Source organism: Eschrichtius robustus, chromosome 1 (genome assembly GCF_028021215.1).
Source record: "Eschrichtius robustus isolate mEscRob2 chromosome 1, mEscRob2.pri, whole genome shotgun sequence".
NCBI classification, from domain to species: domain Eukaryota; kingdom Metazoa; phylum Chordata; class Mammalia; order Artiodactyla; family Eschrichtiidae; genus Eschrichtius; species Eschrichtius robustus.
The window spans coordinates 150,139,859-150,161,075 of record NC_090824.1 but is presented as its reverse complement, the minus strand read 5'-3'; the positions used below and the strand labels follow the sequence as shown (position 1 = coordinate 150,161,075).

Sequence of the window (21,217 nt, the reverse complement as noted above, 5' to 3'; positions counted from 1 at the left end):
CACACGTTATGTTGTACCTTCAGAATCTATCTTGAGCCAATCCACTGCTCTTAGCCTTCACTGCCTTCACCTCTTTATTTCAAGGCCTCATTATCTCTTGCATGAATTACTGCAGTAGCCTCCTGACTGGGCTTCTTGTTTCTTTTCCTGTTGTCACAAGTTCTTTATTCACACAGCAGCCCTAGGGACCATTTTAAGAGCCTCAGTCATGTCATTTTTCCTTAAAATCTTCCAGTGACTTCCCGTTTCTCTCGAATGGCCTGTATTCTTTTCCGTGACCTGAATGGCCCTCAATGATCTTTCTTCTTCTCATTGTTCTTCCCTTCATTCACTGGATGCCAGCCACTTGCGCCTCTTCAGTGTTCTTTAAACTTTTTACTTCCTTTTTAGGGTCTTTTGCACTTTTTGTACTACCTGCTTGAGATGCTTTTCATAAGGCTCGCCTGGCCAAACTCTTTGGAACTTAGCCCAGATCTCACTTTCTCACTCAGACCATCCTGTTTAATGTTGCAGTCCGTTAGTTACTCTGTCACACATTTTGTTTATTTTCTTTAAGACACTTAGTATAATTTGTACATATCTTGTTTAGTTATTGCTTAATTATGGTTTTTCTCCATTATCTGAATGTAATATATCTATATCTTCATTCATGTTTTTGCCAGGGATTGGAATGCTCACTTGCTCATATTTATCCTTTAAGTTGTAGCTCAGATGTTATCTTGATACCGATTTTAATGTTTTTAGACAAAGTTTTCCTCCCTTGCTCTTGATGCACACACTATTTGTAGAGTAAAATCCATTATAGACTATTTAAAGTATTATAATTGATGTCATTCTCTTCTGCTAGGCGGAGTTCCTCTGTCAAAGACTGTGTTGCTCTTTCTGTACGCTCAGTACCAACCAGTCTGTCATGCCACATATTAAATCTCTGTAAATGTTGAATTGAGTGGAAGTTGTCCTAATCAACTGAAATGACCAACACAAACCAGTTTTCCCAAATGAGACTTTAAAAATTATAAAAGTACTTTCCAGATTATAAAATACTAGTTTGTGCATTTCCTGTACATATTAATATATGTGTTCTGGGTCAAGGCAGGAATCTCAGAGCTATCGAGCCTAAGTATAATAGCATTTCCTGAAATTCCATTTTGTGAGAGCTTTTGTGGCCAGCATTAGGAACCTAAGAACTATTTGTAATGGTGAAGATGGTTCCACATTCTAAATACCTAAATTACAAATGAGCTTTTGGAACATAACCTGTTTGGAAGCTGGGGACTATTTTAGCAAAATGTTTATTTTATTTATTTATTTTTTTTCAAAATGTTTATTTTGATGCTGAAGACCTTTTTCTTAATGGTGTTAAGCTTATTTTCACATGGATTATGAAGGGAAAGGGAGAAAAGAATCTGCAAGTTGAGATTTTGTTTTTCAGAAATGGCTCAGTTTTCCCAAAGTAAAGGTATTGTCAGAAGGTTGTTGTTGTTGTTGTTTTAATGTTTTGCTTTGGGAAAACCTTAGAGAAAAGTTACAAGACTAGTACAGTGAACTCATATACCTTGTCACCTAGATTCACGGATTGTTAATATATTTAGCATATTTGCCTTATGATTCTCTGTGTTTGCAGAGTGGCCCCAAACTCTGGAAACAGATATTATTATTTTATTTTATCTATAATTTGAAGCTCCTTGATTACATCTTCTCGAGTATGCGAAAGATTCAAGTTTATTCAGTTAAAGTCAGAGGCATATCATCTGAGGCAGAGCATCACAGATGCATACAAGGGATAGACTGGAAATGCTGCATTAATGTACTTTGCTAACAAGGAAACCACACATTAAATATATTAATCTCATTCAGCATATCATGTATTGTGCTGTAATAGCAAGAATCCACTGTGTAGATCTTTTTCCTTCTCTTTTTCCTCTTTTTTTTTCTTCTCTCCTTTTTCTTCCTTTTCCTATTATAATTATTTTTATTGTTAACCATTTGAGAGTGGGTCTCACACATCATGATCCTTTACCCCAGGTGCTTTAGCAATATTAAGAATGAAGAGATATTCTTACATAACCACACAGTATGATGGATTCAGGAAATTTAATATTGATACAATAATTTACTATACAGTTCATGTTGAAATCTCCAGTTGTGCCAATAATATCCTTTAATAGTGTTTTCTTCTAATTCAGTGTTATTTATTGCATTTTAGTTGTCCTATCTCCTTTAATTTGAGACAGTCCTTCAGTGTTTTTTTTTATCTGACATGAATAGTTTTGAAGAGTACAGGTCCTTTGTTTTGTAGGATGCAGGAATACCACATAAGTGATGATATATCCTTCAGTGCATCACTATCAGGAGGCAATATAATGTCTGTTTGACCCATTGTTGTTGTTCACTTGAATCACTTAGTTAAGGTTTGAAAACTCCATGTAAAAGTTTTCATTGTCCCCTTTGTTATTGTTGAATAATCTTTGGGGAGACCCTTTGAGACTGTGTAAATACTCTGTCTTCCCCCAGAATGTTCACATAATGGTTTTAGCATTTGTTGATGATTCTTGCCTGAATCAGTTATTACACAGCGGTTTCAAAGTGGTGTTTTTCTATTATTCCTTCTACATTTGTTAGTCGACCTTCTATTCAATTGTAAATTAGAGCTTTTCCTTTTCATTGCTTATTTAATATCAATATGTTTATAGATTCTTTTTTTATGAAGTAGGTTATACTCTATCACCTGTCAGTGTTCATTTTTTAAAAATATTTATTTATTTATTTTTGGCTGCGTTGGGTCTTCGTTGCTGCACAGGGGCTTCCTCTAGGTGCGGCGAGCAGGGGCTACTCTTCATTGTGGTGCACGTGCTTCTCATTGTGGTGTTTCTCTTGTTGCGGAGCACGGGCTCTAGGCGCACGGGCTGCCGTAGTTGTGGCTCGCGGGCTCTAGAGCACAGGCTCAGTAGTTGTGGCGCATGGGCTTAGTTGCTCCGTGGCACGTGGGATCTTCCCGGACCAGGGGTCGAACCTGTGTCCCCTGCATTGGCAGGCAGATTCTTAACCACTGTGCCACCAGGGAAGTCCCCTGTCAGTATTCATTTTGATGTTCCAAATTAACTCAGATTTGGTCAGTGGGAGCTCCTTCAACTTAACTCATTGATTGTTTTGACATGTTTCTATCATTTTTGGAGCACTTCCTTACTTTGGGGACAGAAGATATTCTAGGCTCATCTTCTGCTTTTCCTGCAGCTGTCCTAGGATTGGCCATTTCTTCAGGGAGTCCTGGTTTCTTTAATTGGGTTAAGAGTATTTAGAAATCAAGAACTGGGCAGTAGGTATGCTTGTTGATACTGGAATATCATTGTTTTAGAGCCTTTTCAGCTGACCAAGCTGAGAAATTTTGAGTTTATGCTAATTGCTCAAGCAATAGATTGTAATTTTTCTTTACGTTCCTGGAACTCCTTAGCACAGAATCTTTTCTTTTGAAACTGTTAACAGTTTAAGTGACTAATTTGTCACGTAATTTTTCTGTTTTATTCTGTAATGGTTGGGTCTTGATTTCCAAAACTTATTTTAAGGTTCTTGGGAATAGGAGTCCTGTTTTATATCTCTTTGTATGTTCAGTGAATATGTTTCATAGTGCCTTGAGCATGATTGGTACCCATAGGTGGTTTATAATGTATAAATATAATAATGACTCAATATTATCTTTATTACTCTTATACCATAGTTAACTATTCTTGTGTTTTGTTGTAACATTTCAGGTAATTTTGTGGAAACTTTTAAGTGAATTGGTGATTCATTTGTTCTGTTTATACTAACTTTATTAACCTTGAAGTAATGAAACATCTAAAAGTTTTTCAACTTAAAAATTTTAAAAACCTAATTCTTGAGATTAAAGTATATAATTAAAGAACATCAAAACGACTAATCTTGACATTGCTGTTTTATAGTGTTTTGTTCTTTAGCCCTTTCTGGGCTTCACTTTAATTATAGTGAGATGATATCTAGATCCTTTTTAAGTCTAGGTTACATGCTTTATATATAATTAACGTTGACTTGTTTATGAAAGTGAAATTAAGTGCTACAAAGTATAGTGGAAAGAATATTGTGCTACTGAGCCAGGAGTCATTGGGTTCTAATTCTTCGTAAACATTGTGTTACTTTGGCAATTTCACAGTTTGGTTTTCATTATCTTATTCATTCAGTCCACAGGGCTAGGTGATGAGGAATAAGAGTGAAAAGGCATGGCTTTCACAGTCACGTGGGAGTATGGACACATATATGTTTATAATTCACTTTGCTATGTGCTTGATGTGTATAGTGCAGAGTGCTACAGGAGCACATAGAAGGGGCAATTAACCCAGTTTCAGGGAAGCCAGGAAAATTTATTCCACTGGAAGTGACATTTTCAACTTAGGTTGAAGTCTAAAGAGTGAATAGGACTTAGCCTTGTGAAGAGAGTAGATAGAGTTTACTAGACCTGTGTTAAGGGCAAGAGATACATTTAAGGACCTTGGGTTGCTTGGAGAAACTCAAAGAGTACACTATGGATGGATCAGGCAGTGCCAGACTGGAGAGATAAATAGGGACCAGATTATGAAGAGCCCTTAAGCTGTGTTAAGGAATTTGTACTTTATTTTAGGGAAAATCTAAGCATCTTAAGCCTGGAGAAAATTAATTTAAAAGGTGATACTGATTGCACTGTGTAGACTTCTTCAGAGAGAGTTACAACTGGTAGGCAGGGCTTCCCTGGTGGCGCAGTGGGTCAGAATCTGCCTGCCAATGCATGGGGCATGGGTTCAAGCCCTGGTCCGGGAAGATGCCACACGCTGTGGAGCAACTAAGCCCGTGCGCCACCACTACTGAGCCTGCTCTCTAGAGCCCGCGAGCCACAACTACTGGAGCCCGTGCCCCACAGCAAGGGGAGCCACCGCAATGAGAAGCTAGCGCACCACAACGAAGAGTAGCCTCCACTGTCTGCAACTAGAGAAAGCCCGCGTGCAGCATCAAAGACCCAACTCAGCCATAAATAAATAAATAAATTAATTAATTAATTAATTAATTAATTAATTTAAAAAACCCAAAAAACTGGTAGGCAGGGAGAATAATTAGGAGGATGTTACAACAAATTAGTTAAAAGGGGTTAAGGTGGCCTGGACTGTGGTAGTGGGATGAGGATTGAAGAAATAGTTGGATTTGAGGAGTTATATAGGAGGTAGAATGAAAGGACTCAGTGATGGAGGGCTTGTGGTAGGTGAAAGAGAAAGAGTTAAGGGTAATGATTAGGTTTATGGCTTGGACAATTGAGGGAATGAATGGGTGGTTTACTGAAATAGGAAGCACAAGGGGAGGTTTAGGCTTTGGAGAAAGATGATGAATTTACTTGTGATAGAGTGCCTAGATGGATAAAGAGGGTTTGGTCAGAGAGTGGGATGTATAACTTACTCTCAGAAGTGGAACAGTTCCTGTTAATGACGAGGCCTAAGGAGTTGCCCATGGAATGGGTGTTTGAAGAGGAGTGGAAGTGAAGGTATGTAGTGGTTGGGGAACAGAGGATTTATCTATTAAAAAAAGCCTGAGGGTATGCCTGCCCTGAGGCAGAGCACACTGTTTTAGATTATCTCAAGGTTTTCAGCTTATAAAATGTTTCAGATACTGTAGTCTCAATAAGATTGTCTTAAGTTAAACAAGCAAACAAAAAAGCAAAAAAAAAAAATAACCCCGCAACAATAAATATTTTTTTCTAAACAAAGCAGGAGACTGTTTAATTGCTCCAGACTCATCTTGTGTTTTACCTTTCCCAATCCTGGAATCATCCTCTTTTCCGAAGAGCCCTGGCTCCTTTCGTTGGAGGATGGCATTTAGAAACCAAGATCTGGGTGCTAGGTGTGCTCATTGCTCCTGAGGTGTCATTGTTTCTAGGCCTTTTCAGCAGAGCTAAGAAATATGTGTGTATATACTAACCTACACATATATGTATGTGTGGGTTAGTATATGATGGTATACATGTGCAGTCACTTCTACTATAACATGGCATGTGTGTTCCTGAAAATCAGTGTGCGATGCAAAGTTGTATAATAAAGACCATGGGGTTCATGGCATCGATGGAGCCAGGAAACAATACTCAGAAACTCTGTCAGTGACGCATTAAAGAGAAAAGATAGGAACCTAATAAACCTATTTAAAACAGCAGTCATGCGGTTAAACATGTTAAATGGTTAAGTATTACAGAAAGAGTAAATGTGGCTCTTTGCTCTGAAAAAGACATGAAGTTTGCTTGTGTAGGTGAGTTTTGGAAAGGTTGTGGCTTGTGAGTTATTGTGAAGTGGTGGATTGAAAGTTATCTGAAATCAAATGAAACACCACCAGATGTGGATGGATGTGGCTCATAACACATGCTGTTATGTTATGGACTGTGGTAGATCATTTTCATTTGAGTCAGTTCTCCCTTGGGTGCCTTGCAATTTATTCTTCATTTCTGCAATAATTTTTTTTTCTATTTCTTTTTTGAATTCAGTCAGCTTTTTAAGTTTTTCATTTTTGTTTTTAGTTTTTCGGTTTCTGTCTGATTCAAAGTGGTTTTCATATCCTCAAATGCTTGTTTGAATATGTTTAATCCAATTATTAATATATTAGGATAATGTATTAACAGAATATATTTAATTCTATTTGGAATACTGACTTACAGAGTTTTTGCTGCTTTGAGGTTGTTTTTGGTAGGAGGTTTTCCTCACATGATACGTCAAAATCTGTTTCCTGATTTTCTGGATTTCACTTTTCTTTTGTTCATTTTTGTGATATTGGGGGGTTTTACAGTATTCCTAGTTTAATGGTGCCCTCTTCTGTTGGTATAAAATAGTCCTGTTACTTCAGTAGTTCTTATTTGTTTGTTTTAATGGTTGGAGAGAAGGGTTGTGAGACTTCCAATTTTATGATTCTTTTTGGTCTTGCGGGACCTTAAATTTCCCCCTTTTTCTGTTTCCCTTTACCATCCAATTGCCAAAGGACACTCTTTCCTTCCTTTTGCCTGTCTTCTCCCAGAGGCCATGTGTTTCAAGGTTGTGCCCCCTTACATGGCGGCTAGTGCTTTAAATGGCACCTGTTCTTTAAATCACCGGAAGTTTGAACTTCCTTCCCTGTGCTCTGTATTCTGATCTGCCCATTTTCCCAGTAATTCCCCAGATTTAGGGTGGGTTAATATTTTTGGTGGTCCTTTCAAATGACCCTTAGGCCTGTTTGCTGGCACCAAGCCTTGGGGTGCGTGGGGGTGGAGTGACAGCTTGGGAGATCAATCAAGTACTGGGATTTGGTGATTTTTCTGTTTCCACTCATAGAGAGCATTTTTTTTTTTTTTTTGTCTTTAGGCTATGCTGAAAGCTTGGTTTTGTGTAGGATTTCCTTTTCCACCTTGTATTTTCATATGGTTTAGGGGGAATATTTTTAGTTAGATAATGCTACCACCATTGGCCTCACTAAAGTGTCTACTTTTGGGGGAGGGGGAGCAGGAATCTATTGACTTATGCTATCAATGCTACAAGGGTTTTAGTAAGAAAAGACATAGGTAGTCAACTTACACTGGTGAGCTAGAGATGTTAGAAAGTACCCTGTAGGAGATATAAACCAATTTAAATACTCTTGTTTCATTCTGCTAGCATGTAAATGCAGGTTCTAGGTTATTGCAAGAGCCTTAAGTGCTTTTTTTTGTAAAGAAGGTTATTAATTCAAATATTTATTTCTGTAATGTATATTGGAAATGCTTTGGTTTTATTTATAGCATGAATGAGTTATAGGCCTATATTCAACCTAGCACTTCTTTGGTACTTCTTTATTCTAATGACAATCTAATATGTGAAGTTTTCAGAAAAGGTAACTTTTTTTTTTGGAATTTAAATCATTTTTAATAAAATTTTTTACACTTAGAGGTGGAGATGTAAATAATATATAAGAAATATAATGGTATATAAAGAATAATAAAACATTCACTTGTGGATCTACTACCTTACTGAAAAAATAAAACTACCAGTATTGTTGAAGTCCCCTGTGTGAACATTCACAGTCTCATTTCTATCTCTAACCCCAGGATTAAGAATTATTAAGAATTTGTGGTTATTATTCTCTTCGCCTATATTCTTAAGCAGGTTACTATTAGTACATGTAGCTAAAGTCTGTTTATTTTCCATGACCTCACATGCCATTGTATGACTACTTCACAGTTTATTTATCCATTCTACTTGTTTCCTGGTTCTGTTAGTAGGATAGTAGATTTTTTTTTTTTTTTTTTTTAGAAAGGTAACTTCTAAACTTGGGAATTGATCTGATAGCTGTTAACTTCTTTGAAAGTTAAACTACTTGTATCTCTTCTTTTTCCTTTTCTGCTCTTTTGGCTTTCTCAGTTTTATTTTATGATTGAACTGTTGTCCTTTGATTACAATAAATTGTAGGTGTCGTGTTATTTCTTGGCTGTGCACTTTTATGGTGTTCAATAAGATGGCACTGTATCTGTTGATTGTAGCTGAAGTTAATTGGTTCTGTCTTATATGCTTTATATCTATGTCTTTTTAACATGAGAAATTTAACATAAAGTTGGAGTTATGTGTGGAAGTTCTTTATGCTTGGTTTCTAGAATTTAGTTGCTTAAAATATTTATTACCTTTAAGCATTTCTTTCCCTAGAATTAACAAGTTTTTTTGTCAGTGTTTTATGTTGTTGGGGTAGAAATTGACTTGTTCCATTAGTCATTATACATTTCTTTTAAAAAATATAAACCAAAATTAAAAGGCGTATTGACTTTAAACAGCAGAAATCTTTCATAATATAAATTAAAACCTTTGCTATTAATGATGTGTTTTTGGAATTCTCCACCTGGCTTTTTGATGGTGTTTAAAGGCAGTCAGTACCTATGCCCAGCTGTCTGTCTTTGGAACCTCATATATGGGCTTTCATTTCTTTTTTCGTAGCTTCCCGAAGTCTTAAGTAATGACTTGACAGGCTCTCTATACAATTTCTTTTTACTGCCCTACCGCTTTTCTTTCAGCTGGTAAATATGGTAGCCCCAAAGCAATGTCCATTGCTCTGCTCCCTTGCCCCTTCCTTTGGACTCTATTCCTTTTCTTTTCTCACTACTTTAACTATTGTTTCTGTATTGTTGATGCAGAAATATAAACACATTTAAGATATAGCTCTTTGCTTCTAGTAGGTAATGGTGTAGAAAGGGTAAAACCCCATTAATTACTATGCTACATTAATTACCAAGTGATGTGTAAATCTTAGACACAAGGCATGGATTAGGGAGTTCAGGGAAGGAAGAGTTCAGAAGTGACCAGGGAATGCTTCATGGAAGAATTGATATTTGAGCTGGATGTCAGGTTTTATTGTCAGAGGTGTAGAAAAGATATTTCACATAGAGAAATCATTTTGAGCAAAAGAACTAAAACAGAAAAGTGAGAGGTATGTATTGGACACAGTTTGGCTAGATTGGAGGGTGTTTCAGAAGTAGAAGATGATAAAGTGGGAAAGAGAGCTTGAGACCAGATTGTAGAGCACGTTGGATGTTGAGCAGTTTGGACTTTGTTCTTCAGCTAAGGAAGAGCTGTTGAAAAGTCTTTTAAGCTTGGAAGTGACCAGGGCCGTCTTTAATATCCCCATATAACAAGATAACAAAGATGACATTATGTCCTTCCTTATTAATAAAGCTTGGTTCCTTAAAGAATAATGCTCAACAACACTTGTTTGAAAGGACAGTGCTAGCCTCATTCTTAATTTGATTGTTTGAAGGAAATTGGTGGGAATATATGCCTTTCAAGTAGAAGACATGAATAAAGATAGATTATTCTTTTCTCATTCTCCTCTGTATCTCACTTCTTTTTTTTTTTTTAATTAATTAATTAATTTATTTTTGGCTGTGTTGGGTCTTCGCTTCTGTGCGAGGGCTTTCTCTAGTTGTGGCAAGTGGGGGCCACTCTTCATCGCGGTGCGCGGGCCTCTCACTATCGCGGCCTCTCTTGTTGCGGAGCACAGGCTCCAGATGCGCAGGCTCAGTAGTTGTGGCTCACGGGCCCAGGCGCTCTGCGGCATGTGGGATCTTCCCAGACCAGGGCTCGAACCCGTGTCCCCTGCATTGGCAGGCGGATTCTCAACCACTGCGCCACCAGGGAAACCCTGTATCTCACTTCTTGATCTCCATTCCCAGGTCAGGCCAAATGCTGTGCTTTCCATAAAGAACTGATTCCTTCCAATTAGAAGAGTTTTCTTTTGAAATCCTCATAGTACTTTGTATCTGTCTTATTGTACTTACCATGTTTGACCTTATAATAAAGGGAGTAGGTGTATACACAGTGCATTAAAGCTTTTTATGCTTGTATCTTAGTTGTTCTTGCATTCTTTTCATGTAGATTCTCAGTAAATATATAGTAATCTATTAAGTTTCTGTCTTTCAAATGACCCTAGATTTTACATGAGGATTTGGGCTGAACTAAGGTTTTGGACTGAACTTAAAGTCTTTAATACTGCTGGTCTAGATCAGTAGTTCTCAACATTTTTTCTGCTGTGAGATACAGTAGATGAAATTTTGACACATGGACTCCCATGCATCTACTTAGCAGGGAAGTAAAATGTTACAGTGATTTATAATTGCCACAACTATCCTAGGATTTGTTGTCAGTGTAACAAGTAGTAGATGATGTATATAATTCTTAGGGCAGTAGCTTTAACTCTTCCCAATTTTCTTCCACTTAAGAAGGCATACCAGAATGCAAGGAAAGGTAGTACTATGAGGATAATCTGAAGCCCCCTCTCTCTATTTTAAGGTTCAAAACAGCACTTTAGAAGTATCAAATTACTTGCAATAAAAATCCCTAGTTATAGTATCCATCTTTCAGGATAACTTTAGGGTTGTTTGGATTTCTTCTTTTCCATTAGTGCAGATGTTTTTGTTGTTAACTATTTGTTTGTTTGAAATGGGTAGAATCCTGTTTTGATGCGGATTAGACTGGTAGTCTGGATATTACTCCTGGATTCCATTTCATTTCTGTTAAGCTTTAGAGTTTGTGTTTCTAAAAAGACCTCTGAGGCCTCTTCCAGTTCAAAACTTTAGGAAGTTGCAGAATATCGCAAATATGGTGTTCAAGCTTTTTCTAGATTCTGGCCAACATCCTTATTAATATGGACATCTGTTTGACACACTTTGCCAGCTTACCAGACTTTAACCAAAGTGATGTATATTTGGCCATTTTTTATGTTAAGTGCCTAGTGTCACATTTTAAAGTGTGCTTGTTTTTGAACTTTTTTTTTTTTGTGGACAAAATATACTTTTTGTTATTGGGGTGTAGGTGGTTGAGGAATGTAAAAATGATAGGTTCCAGTAACTATATGCCTGACAAGAAATACTAAGAGTGTTGTTAGCCCTTAGTTTGGGTTGAGGCGCGTAGAACAAATGGAACTTTAGCATTTGAGAAGTTACATCCTCCACTTGATGAATGATAGCATTATCAGAACATGTAATAAATATTAAATATCAATGTGAACGCTGTCAGTATGGTTGCTGATTATAGATTAGGGGGTGATAAATTATTTGGGAAAATAAAATAGGAACTAGTAATTTACCTAAAATGCCTTATTGTGGCATAACCACTGGTATGCGTATCGTTACGGGGAAGATGTTAGATACCATAATGAAGTAGGATGATAGAAAAGAAAATGTGAAGGTACTCTAAGTTATTTTATTATAAGAGTAGAAGCTAAAAATAAACACATATACCCACACAGAAGCTTGTATACCAGTGTTCATAGCACCATTACTAATAATAGGCAAAAAATGGAAACAAATGTCCATCAACTGATGAATGAATAAATAAAATGTGGTGTTTCCATACAGTAGAATATTATTTGGCAATAAAAAAGGATGAAGTATGAATGCATGCCACAACATGGATGGATCTTGAAAACATTGTTAAGTGAAATAAGCTAGTCATGGAAGATCATATATTATATGGTTCAATTTATATGAAATGTCCAGAATAGGCAATTCTATAGAGACATAAAGATGCCTCACTGCTTAGGGCTGGGGTGTGGGGTGGGAATAGGGAATGGGGAGTGACTGCTGATGGGTACAGCTTTCTTTTAAGGGTGATGAAAATGTTCTGGGATTAGTGCTGATGGCTGCACATTCCTGTGAATATAAAAAAATTTCAGGTGTATACTTTAAATGGGTGAATTGTATGGCATGTGAATTATATCTCAGTAAAGCTATTTGCTTTTTTATTTTTTAAAAAAGAACTGAGGCTGTGTGAAGAGATGTTTTGGACCTAATGGGTACTTTGGGAGATATAGATGGAGGTGGAAGCGCATGGGGGAAAATAGGCATTTCTGGCATTAGTATACTATCACATTGTAACACCAATGCTACCCTCTCTGTTTTCTGGCTAAGAATGTGATAGGTTGTGTTTTAGTGGGCATTGTAAAAGAACCCAGCTTTTTAACCTTACCTAACACTGAGGCTGGAATTGTGCATTATTCCACTTGACAGGATTAGTCTTGCCTTTCTCTTATTTGTGTATTTTTTGTCATATTAAATTCAAATGTTTTCCTGTTTTCAAGGTAGCGCATAATTGTGTTCTGCCCATCTATCCGTCCTACACCCTGCTTTGCTCTTTTTGTTCACACCTACTCACATTTGTGTCATCTTTTTACTTTCTGTAATTGGAACAGTCCCTAGTTTCATGTGTGCTTGAAATCACTTTCTTAAATGCTTGCTTCTGTGAAATTAACTGACTTGAAGATATTGTTTCTTGTGGCTTAGTCTTTTTATATGTTTATAAATCTATTCTTTTAAGGCCTTAGTAGTATCGTTTTCAGTTCTAGAGTCATGTTAAATGATTCCAAATATATACCAAAACTTCTCATTTGGCTTTTGCTGTATGTAGTGTTTGCCTTTCTGATTTCTTCAACAGTGATGACTCTTTAATAGGAACGTTGCTAACCAATTGACTTCCAGTGGCAGTCTCCATTTGTTCCATTTGCCCCCTTTTCTGGGTTATTTCTTTACGAAGCTAGCACTTATTGAGCTCATACTGGAACTATGCGAAGTAATAGCGTAGCATATATGCTTATTTAATAACAACTATTTAATTAATTTAACAACTAAATTTATGAAGTATACAAACTATTACTACACTGTTTTACAGATGAGGAAACTAAAACTCAGAAGATAATGATGATTGTTCTTGATCTTAACTTTGTAAAGTCAGAAAAATCTTTTTAACTACGTATGTATAGCTTCTCTGTGTTGAGTATCTGCTTTCGTAATGTGTGATCTTTGTATGTATTTGGTGGTTGCTCAAAGTTTTACAAATTTATTCCTAAATGGAACCATAGAGTATGTACTCTTTAATGTCTGGATTTTTTCCCTCACCAAAATGTTTCTGTAATTCATCCGTGTTTGTGTCTATCAGTATTTTGTTCCAGTTTACTGTTGCCTAGTGTTCCTTTATATGTTTGTACCACAATTTCTCCATTCACCTTTCATGGACATTTTGGTTGTTTCCAATTTGGAATAAAATTTTCTCCCCCTCATTCTTGTGCTATTTTTGTCATCCATTTTATGATGCATGTTTTTATTTTTATACATTATTGCTACATTTGCTTTAAAACCCATTATCTCTTTAAAAAGTAAAAGTAAGAAAATAAAAGGTAAACTCACATACTTACCATTTCTATTGGTCTTCCTTTCTGTAGAAATAGGTTTCTATCTGTTGTTTCTCAGAGCAGTTTTAGGTTTACAGAAAAACTGAACAGGAAGTACAGAGTTCCTATATACTCTCTTTCTCGCTCTCGTCTCTCCCCCTTCCCTATTATTAACATTGCATTGGGATGGTACATTTGTTAGAGTTGATATTGATGCATTATTATTAATTAAGTCCATGGTTTACATTAGGGTTCATTCTGTTGACAGATTCTCAGCTTTTGTTTGTCTGAAAATGTTTTTATTTCTCCATCTGTGAAGAATATTTTTGCTTTATGTAGATTTCAGTTTACAGGTTTTTTTTTTTTTTTTCCTTCTTAGCACTTTAAAGGCGTTATTCCTTTGCTTAAACTTGTTCGCATTACTTTCTGCAAGGGGTCTGTGGTAATTCTTACCTTTGTTCCTCTGTATGTAATGTGTCTTCCCCTCACTTTGGTTGCTTTTAAGATTTTCTTTATATTACTGGATTTCAGCAGTTTGATTGTTAATTATGTGCCTTGGTACAGTTTCTGTGTGCTTAACCTGTTTTTTGTTCCTTGAGTTTCTTGAGTATATGGGTTCAGTTTTCCTCAGATTTGGAAATTCTTTGGCCTTTGTTTCTTCAGATATTTTTTCTCTCTCTATCCTTCTGGGACTACAATTACACCATTTTTAGACTGCCCTTGATATTCTCACAGGTCCTTGATGCTCTGTTCTTTGTTTCTTTTTTTGCTTTCTATTTTCACATCTTCAATTTAGGGATCCTTTTTTCCTACACTGTCGAATCTGTTGCTTAAGTCTATCTGGTTTTTTATTTGAGATACTATATTTTTCATCTTTAGAAATTCATTTGATTCTTTTCAAAATAATTGTCATTTTTTTCTGTTTTTCATTAAATCCTTTAATATATTTATAAAATTTTAAAGTTTATGTCTTTAAAGATATCATCATCTTGTTTCTGGATCTGTTTTTTTTGTCAGAATTTTTTCCCCTGGTATAGCTTACACATTTTTCTGGTTTCTTACGTTGAGTAAGTTTTGATTGACTCTTGGATGTTCATCATGATGTTGTCTGGATTTTGTTGGTTTTTTCTTAACAGGCTTAAATTTTGTTTTGGCAGTGTATTCCATTTCTTATGAAAAAATAGTAGTAGTTTAGCACTACTGCTAAGGAGGTGATTCTGCTTCAACGTCTACTCACTGCGCCAGGTTTCAATGAGATTTTTCTCTCCTCTATTTGGAATTTGAACATCTCCAAATCTTAAGTAATCTCTGGTAACTTTTGAGCCTACTGCTTCCTAGTTATTGTTCTTTGCCTGGCCTTGTAGAGTTTCACTTTACTAATGCTGCAGCTTTATATTCAGCAAAAAACTGTGTTGTCAAGTATTATAGCAATTAACCACATGTGGCTTTTGAGAGCTTGAATTGTGGCTAGTTCAAACTTAAATATTCTGTAAGTATAAAACATACTGAATTTCAGAAACTTATGGGAAAAAAATGTAAAATATCTGTTTTTTAAATCAATTGTATTCTGAAATGATAACATTTTGAGCATTCCGGTTAAAGGAATTATGTTAAAATTAGTTTCATCTGCTTCATTTTACTTTTTTTTTTTAAATTTTACTTATTTTTTATTTTTGGCTGTGTTGGGTCTTCATTGCTGTGCATGGGCTTTCTCTCGTTGAGGCAGGTGGGGGCTACTCTTCGTTATGGTGCGCGGGCTTCTCATTGTCGTGGCTTCTCTTGTTGCAGAGCACAGGCTCTAGAGCGCAGGCTCAGTAGTTGTGGCGCACGAGCTTAGTTGCTCTGAGGCATGTGGGATCTTCCTGGGCCAGGGATCGAACCCGTGTCCCCTGCATTGGGAGGCGGATTCTTAACCACTTTGCCACCAGGTAAACCCCATTTTACTTTTAAAATGTGATTATTAGAAAATTTTAAATTATATTTTGGGCTCATGTTATGTTTGTTTTGGACGGAGCTGCTGTAGAATCCTCTGTGCAAATTTCAGGTGCACTTTGTCTTCTTGAACTCTATCGTCTCTATTACTTTCCCACACAGTTTCCACCTTCCTTAGCCTCCCTAAATTTCAGTTTCTGTCTCTTTTACTCACTTAGTCCACCATATTCTGCTTGGCTTCTCATTTCTGCACTGCTCTCCTGACTCTTCATTGTAGGGTTGCGGTCCCCAACCTTTTTGGCACCAGAGACCGGTTTTGTGGAAGACAATTTTTTGATGGGATGGGGGGGATGGTTCAGGTGGTAATGCAAGTGATGGGGAGTGGCAGATGAAGCTTCGCTCACTCACTCGCCCGCCTCTCACCTGCTCTGCGGCCCGGTTCCTGACAGGCTGCAGGCCAGTTGTTGTCCGTGGCCCCCGGGGTTGGGGACCCCTGTTGTAGGGGACACTTTCTGTTTTCTCAGGTGCTGCAGTGCTGAGCTCCTTGTTGTCCAGTGTTTTAAAATTATAGTTTTACATATATGTGTGTGTATATATATATATATGATCAGTTTTCTCGTTGAGTTCACTGGGAGAGCATGATTGGTACTAGTTACCACATCATGGCTAGTAGCAAAAATCTTTTTAAGGCACGAGTAAGTTGATGACCACATATGAGAACATGAATTAAAAACACCATTTTTAAACCTCAGTTTTGATTACAAAATGCAATTCATCTTTGAGCAAATAAATACTTTGTATTGTGTTTATAGACTGTACTTTATGTTTTTGGGTTTTTTTTGCCTGCTTCATTTTTATCTTAATCTGGATTGATTTTTAAAGCTGTTTGTTTTCATATAGAAACCTATTTTCTTTGACACTACGTTATGCTCAAGGCAGAAACTTTGATAATTTCCAAACATAAAGCAGTAATTTTCTTCATAATTGTATCGATAATTTTAATCAAGATTTGAGGAGATACTTTTTAGGCCCTCAAGATTTGAAGCTAGGAATGTCAGTATGTCAGCAGCACTTTGGTTTCACTTTGCTTTCTAGTTTATTGGCATTCACTGATTAGGCACTTAAATAACCAGCTAATATGGCAAGAGATAGGAGTTAGGGAGCAAATTACTTATTTTAGGTCATTCAGGTCTTCAGTTATCAGCAGTTGTGCTGGGTTTCGTCTGTTTGCTTTATAAAGCATATTTGGGACATTTGAAGAAAGGAGTTTTGAACCTTGGTCATTTCATTTAACCCTTTTTTATTAATATGGAAAACTGGAAGATGACAGTAACTTGTGCCATAGTATAAAATATGGTATTCAACATTTATCACTGAAATGGTAATGTCTTCAAAGGTCTCATTTGTTTCAGAGGACCTTTTTTAAAAGTTCTCTTTTTTTTTTTTTAAATGATCTCTCCATGTGCTTTTTGTGATATTGTTTGTGTAATTTTTAGTTCTGGTAATTCTCATATAGGAGCTTAAAATGTATTTTTAAAGTTATAGAGGAATTATCACTGTTTATAATTTTTGTTCACAGCAGGCACCGACTTGTTATTTGTCAGGATGTCTTCATATATAGGTATTGATGTTCATTGTATATCTGAAGCCGCTCAAGTGTATCAGTCCTCTGAGACTGATATGCTTTGCTCTCTTTTGAGTCTGTTGCTATAGTATGCATTCATTTATTACACTTATTAAATTTATTCAACAAAAGCATTAACTGAACTGTGGTTATGTGTAGTTGTTAAAAGCATGCCTGGGTTCTAATCCTGGCTTTACCACTTTACTGGTTTAGCTCTGTGACCTTGGCTAGCTGCTTCTTAGTATTTCAGTTTCCTCTTGAGGATAATAGTGAGGTTATTGTTGGCTTTACATCACTTAATATATGTAAAGCAATTAGGCTACTGATTAGCATATGATAAATACTCAAATGTTATTGCTGCTGTTGCAGTTATTATTACTATTATTGTTATGTTAGGCCTTTCTTGGACACCTTTTCTCAAATTTTAATCCCCTCCCTATGACAGTACTTCCTTCCCTGCTTTATTTTTTTCTCATTAAGGACTTTCCACAAACCTGCTGTATACACATATATCCCTTATTCACTGTGTGCTGTAGGTCTCCCCCACTAGAATGTAAACTCCATAAAGTCAGGAATAGATATAGGGATTTATTCCTAGCACCTAGAGAAGTGTCGGGAGTATATTGGATACCCAGTAAATGTTTTCTGAATGGATAATGTTGAATTGTGTGCCAGGTATTGACTAGATACTGGGGATATAGAAATGAAAAAAGTACAAAAAAGTTCTTTCTCTTAAAAAGCATGTAGTATAATAGAAGAGACTCATACCTACAAAACTAACTATAGTTATTTTGCCCCATGTAAGTGATGGTGATGATGGTGGTAAAGGATACCTGAGGATGCCCTCACAGAAGGTGTCAATTGAACTGGACATTTGATCCAGATAAGGAAGGTTGTTTCCAGGTAGAGGTAAAATCTTGAACAAAATTACAGAGTTTGACAGTTTGGGCAATGGCTTGTAGTCCAGGTTAACAACAGTGTAGGTTAATTAGAAGTAGAGGGAGCTAGGAAATTAGTTAGGACCAGGTTTGGGAAAGATAGCTGTTAGAGGTACAGGTTGTCTAGCTCTTACCTGGACAGAGTAATGGGATTTTGGATGTTCAGTATGTGAAATTTAATGATAACTGGCTGTAGCACTAACATTTTAGTTTTGGTTTTAGGTGAGACCAAAAGTTTGAAGGTGAGAGTGTATTTCTTTATAGATTGTTATAAACGACCTATAAAAACTTGGTTTTTAGAATATTACCTTTTAGAAACTATTTGAGAACTGTGTACAAAACAAACTTGTCAATAACAGTTAATTTATAGAATTGAGGAATTAATATTTTTTGATATAAGAATATGTACCACGTGGATAATTATCAAATTTTTATTTAATCTGTTATTTACCGTGGGTCAAATTGCCAAACTTTAATTCCTACTGTGACACTGACACAAAGCTGGTGTCCAAATACATTTAAAAATAATTAGTTTTGTTTAGAATGAGAACACATGAAAAATAGTTTCACTTTGAATTATTGGATTTTAGAAACTGGTAATGTATTGGTATTTGAGGAGATTGCTCTGTTCTGTATTTCGGTACAATTAGACTAAAAGCTGAAATTGGCTTTTTAAAGCAAGCTCCTTTTAACCTTGGTAAAAAAAAAGGGCTTATTTATGTGTGTGTGTGTGTGTGTGTGTGTGTATGTGTGTTTTAAAGTTAAAGCTTTTAATGCTTAATTCGTTAATATAAAAAATATTTGGCAGACTGTGGCTCCACTCCCGCCCCCCCCCCCCAGAGGGGATATACATTTCAAATAGAAACAAAATTGTAGTATCACAATAATTAGTATTGCTGAACAAGATTCAAAAGACTGGTGTTTGTGTGGAGAAATTACCATTTTCATTTGATGAAGCAGATTTACTTGGGGATTGTCATAATTACCCAATCATGTAATTCTAAATTATTAGATTAGCGTCATAAATTGATCCTGGCCAGTCAGGGTGAGGAGAGGCTTTTACCATCTTTCTCTTTCTACCTAAGTGTATTGCTACTATTTCCAAGCAAAAGTGTAGCAGGACTGGATTATTCTTTATGCACTACTCCATTGGTTAGCATTTATTAGTGTTCCTTTATTAATGTGAATTATTGACATTAATCTGTTTTATATTTGTTTTTGGCATTTTTATGTTCATTTTCATTTCATTGTTCCCTTTAAAAGAGTGAAAGCTCTAAGTATACACATAGCATTTGAATATATACACATTTTATGGCAATGCAAGTCACTGACCCATTGACAGTTTTTTTTTCTAAATGAGAACATAGTACAGTGAACATTTTCAGAATGTAACTATTTTATCAAAACGTAAATTCAGTAGGCTGTGTATACCAGTTAAATATAAAGTATATCATGTGATATAGAGGGTAGGAAAGTGGGACCTAGGACACCAATTTGTGAACCTTGGCGTGGATAGAATATTACTGAACGTTTAAGTAATACTTCCTGAAAAAAATGGATTAGCAATGCCCAATTGGCTAACATTGTGTTTTTATTAGCCAAATTTTTAAAAATTCATTTTTCTATTGATCAGTAAGTATTAGTGGAACTGTCTGTTGATTGTTGAAATTTGTAGTAATGAAATTATATTTAATTTTGTTTTAGACTTAAGAATAATTACTAACCCATCTAATATTTTTTTCTTTATTAAAGAATTGGATTTTGTGAAAAAGTAACAAAGAAGAATTCTCTGCAAGGATCACATCTAAGTGCACTTTTTGCTGATACATCATTTCTGGTAAGACATTTTTCCTTTTTTCTATGTTATGAAGTAAATAAACACAATGGGATTTTTTTTTTTTTTAAATAAGACTGCCTTGTGAGCTTGAATAACAGTCATTTTGGAGTTTATTTTGGGGATTAAGGTAGATTAATTAAGGAAATTCATAAAATCCTGTTGAATATACATATATATGTATGTGTATATATACACACACACACACAAAATATACATGATGTGGTATAGTGACAGTTTCTCATATAGTGGCACTGCTGAGATAATCCCATACTTTTACATCTTTTCCACTTCCATTTTCCATGTCCATTACATGTATTTGAAAATAAGGAAAAAAAATCTAAAGTCCATATTTACTGTGACAGTAAGTTGGAGGAAGAGAGGGTTTGAGGACGTGAGTTACATATTATGAGGAGAGATTTTCAAATGAAAGACAGAGTGGACAAATCTAGCCATATCTCTTGAAAGGTGGAAGGGTTGAAGAAAAAAATTAAGCAAATTTAAGAAATCTTTTTAAAATGTAGACTTTTTTTGTGACTTTGAATTTTTTGCCTTAAGTTGTAGGCCCATATTTGCAAAGCTCTGGAGTAGGCAATTTTGATTTAAAAACTTACATTGGCCTAGGTTAATGGTTCCAGTATGCTAGTAAGATGTGTAGTTCTCCTCAAAAAGCTTTCATAAGTGAAACTTCACTTGAATTCTACCTTCTATTCAAAATGGAAAAGAATTATATTAATACTAGGATATTTTAACATAATGTAATTTCAGAAAATGTTAGGGGATAGTTTTTGGTGTGTTATATATAATATGTTAACCTTAACATTCTGAATGTTAGATATAGTTGATCAAGCCTGATGGTTATGTCAGTAAAAACTTGGGAAAGCTACTTACAATATTTGCTCTTGTTGTTATTCTTGTTTTAAGAATACTTTTGCTGTTTAATGTTTAAATTTTTTCTTGAATTATTAAATGGTAGAAAGAACTTTCATGAGCTTACAAAATGAGTTTTTTGTTAAAATACTTTATTCTAATGTCAGTTTCTTATGCCCATATATTTTTCTTCTTAAACCTTGACTGCAGAACAGCCCATTTTATGATATCCTTCAGTTTGGGGAACTAGGGGAAAAGGTATTGTTTTTCCAATTGAAAAGTATCCTTCAGTCGAAAAATTGTATATGTACAGGAAGGATGGGAATAATGAAGTTTAGTTCACATTTTAAA

At 35.6% G+C, this 21,217-nt stretch overlaps 1 protein-coding gene across 6 annotated transcripts in view; it reads left to right on the top strand.

The window, feature by feature from the left end:
- The window catches only part of MEF2A (myocyte enhancer factor 2A), a 159,348-nt gene that overhangs the window by 5,963 nt on the left and 132,168 nt on the right, over positions 1-21,217 (top strand). For all 6 annotated transcript variants that reach the window (XM_068556858.1, XM_068556869.1, XM_068556875.1 and 3 more), the window contains exon 2: positions 19,915-19,999. The gene's annotated coding sequence lies outside the window, so the exon portion shown is untranslated. The remainder of the gene's footprint in view (positions 1-19,914; positions 20,000-21,217) is intronic.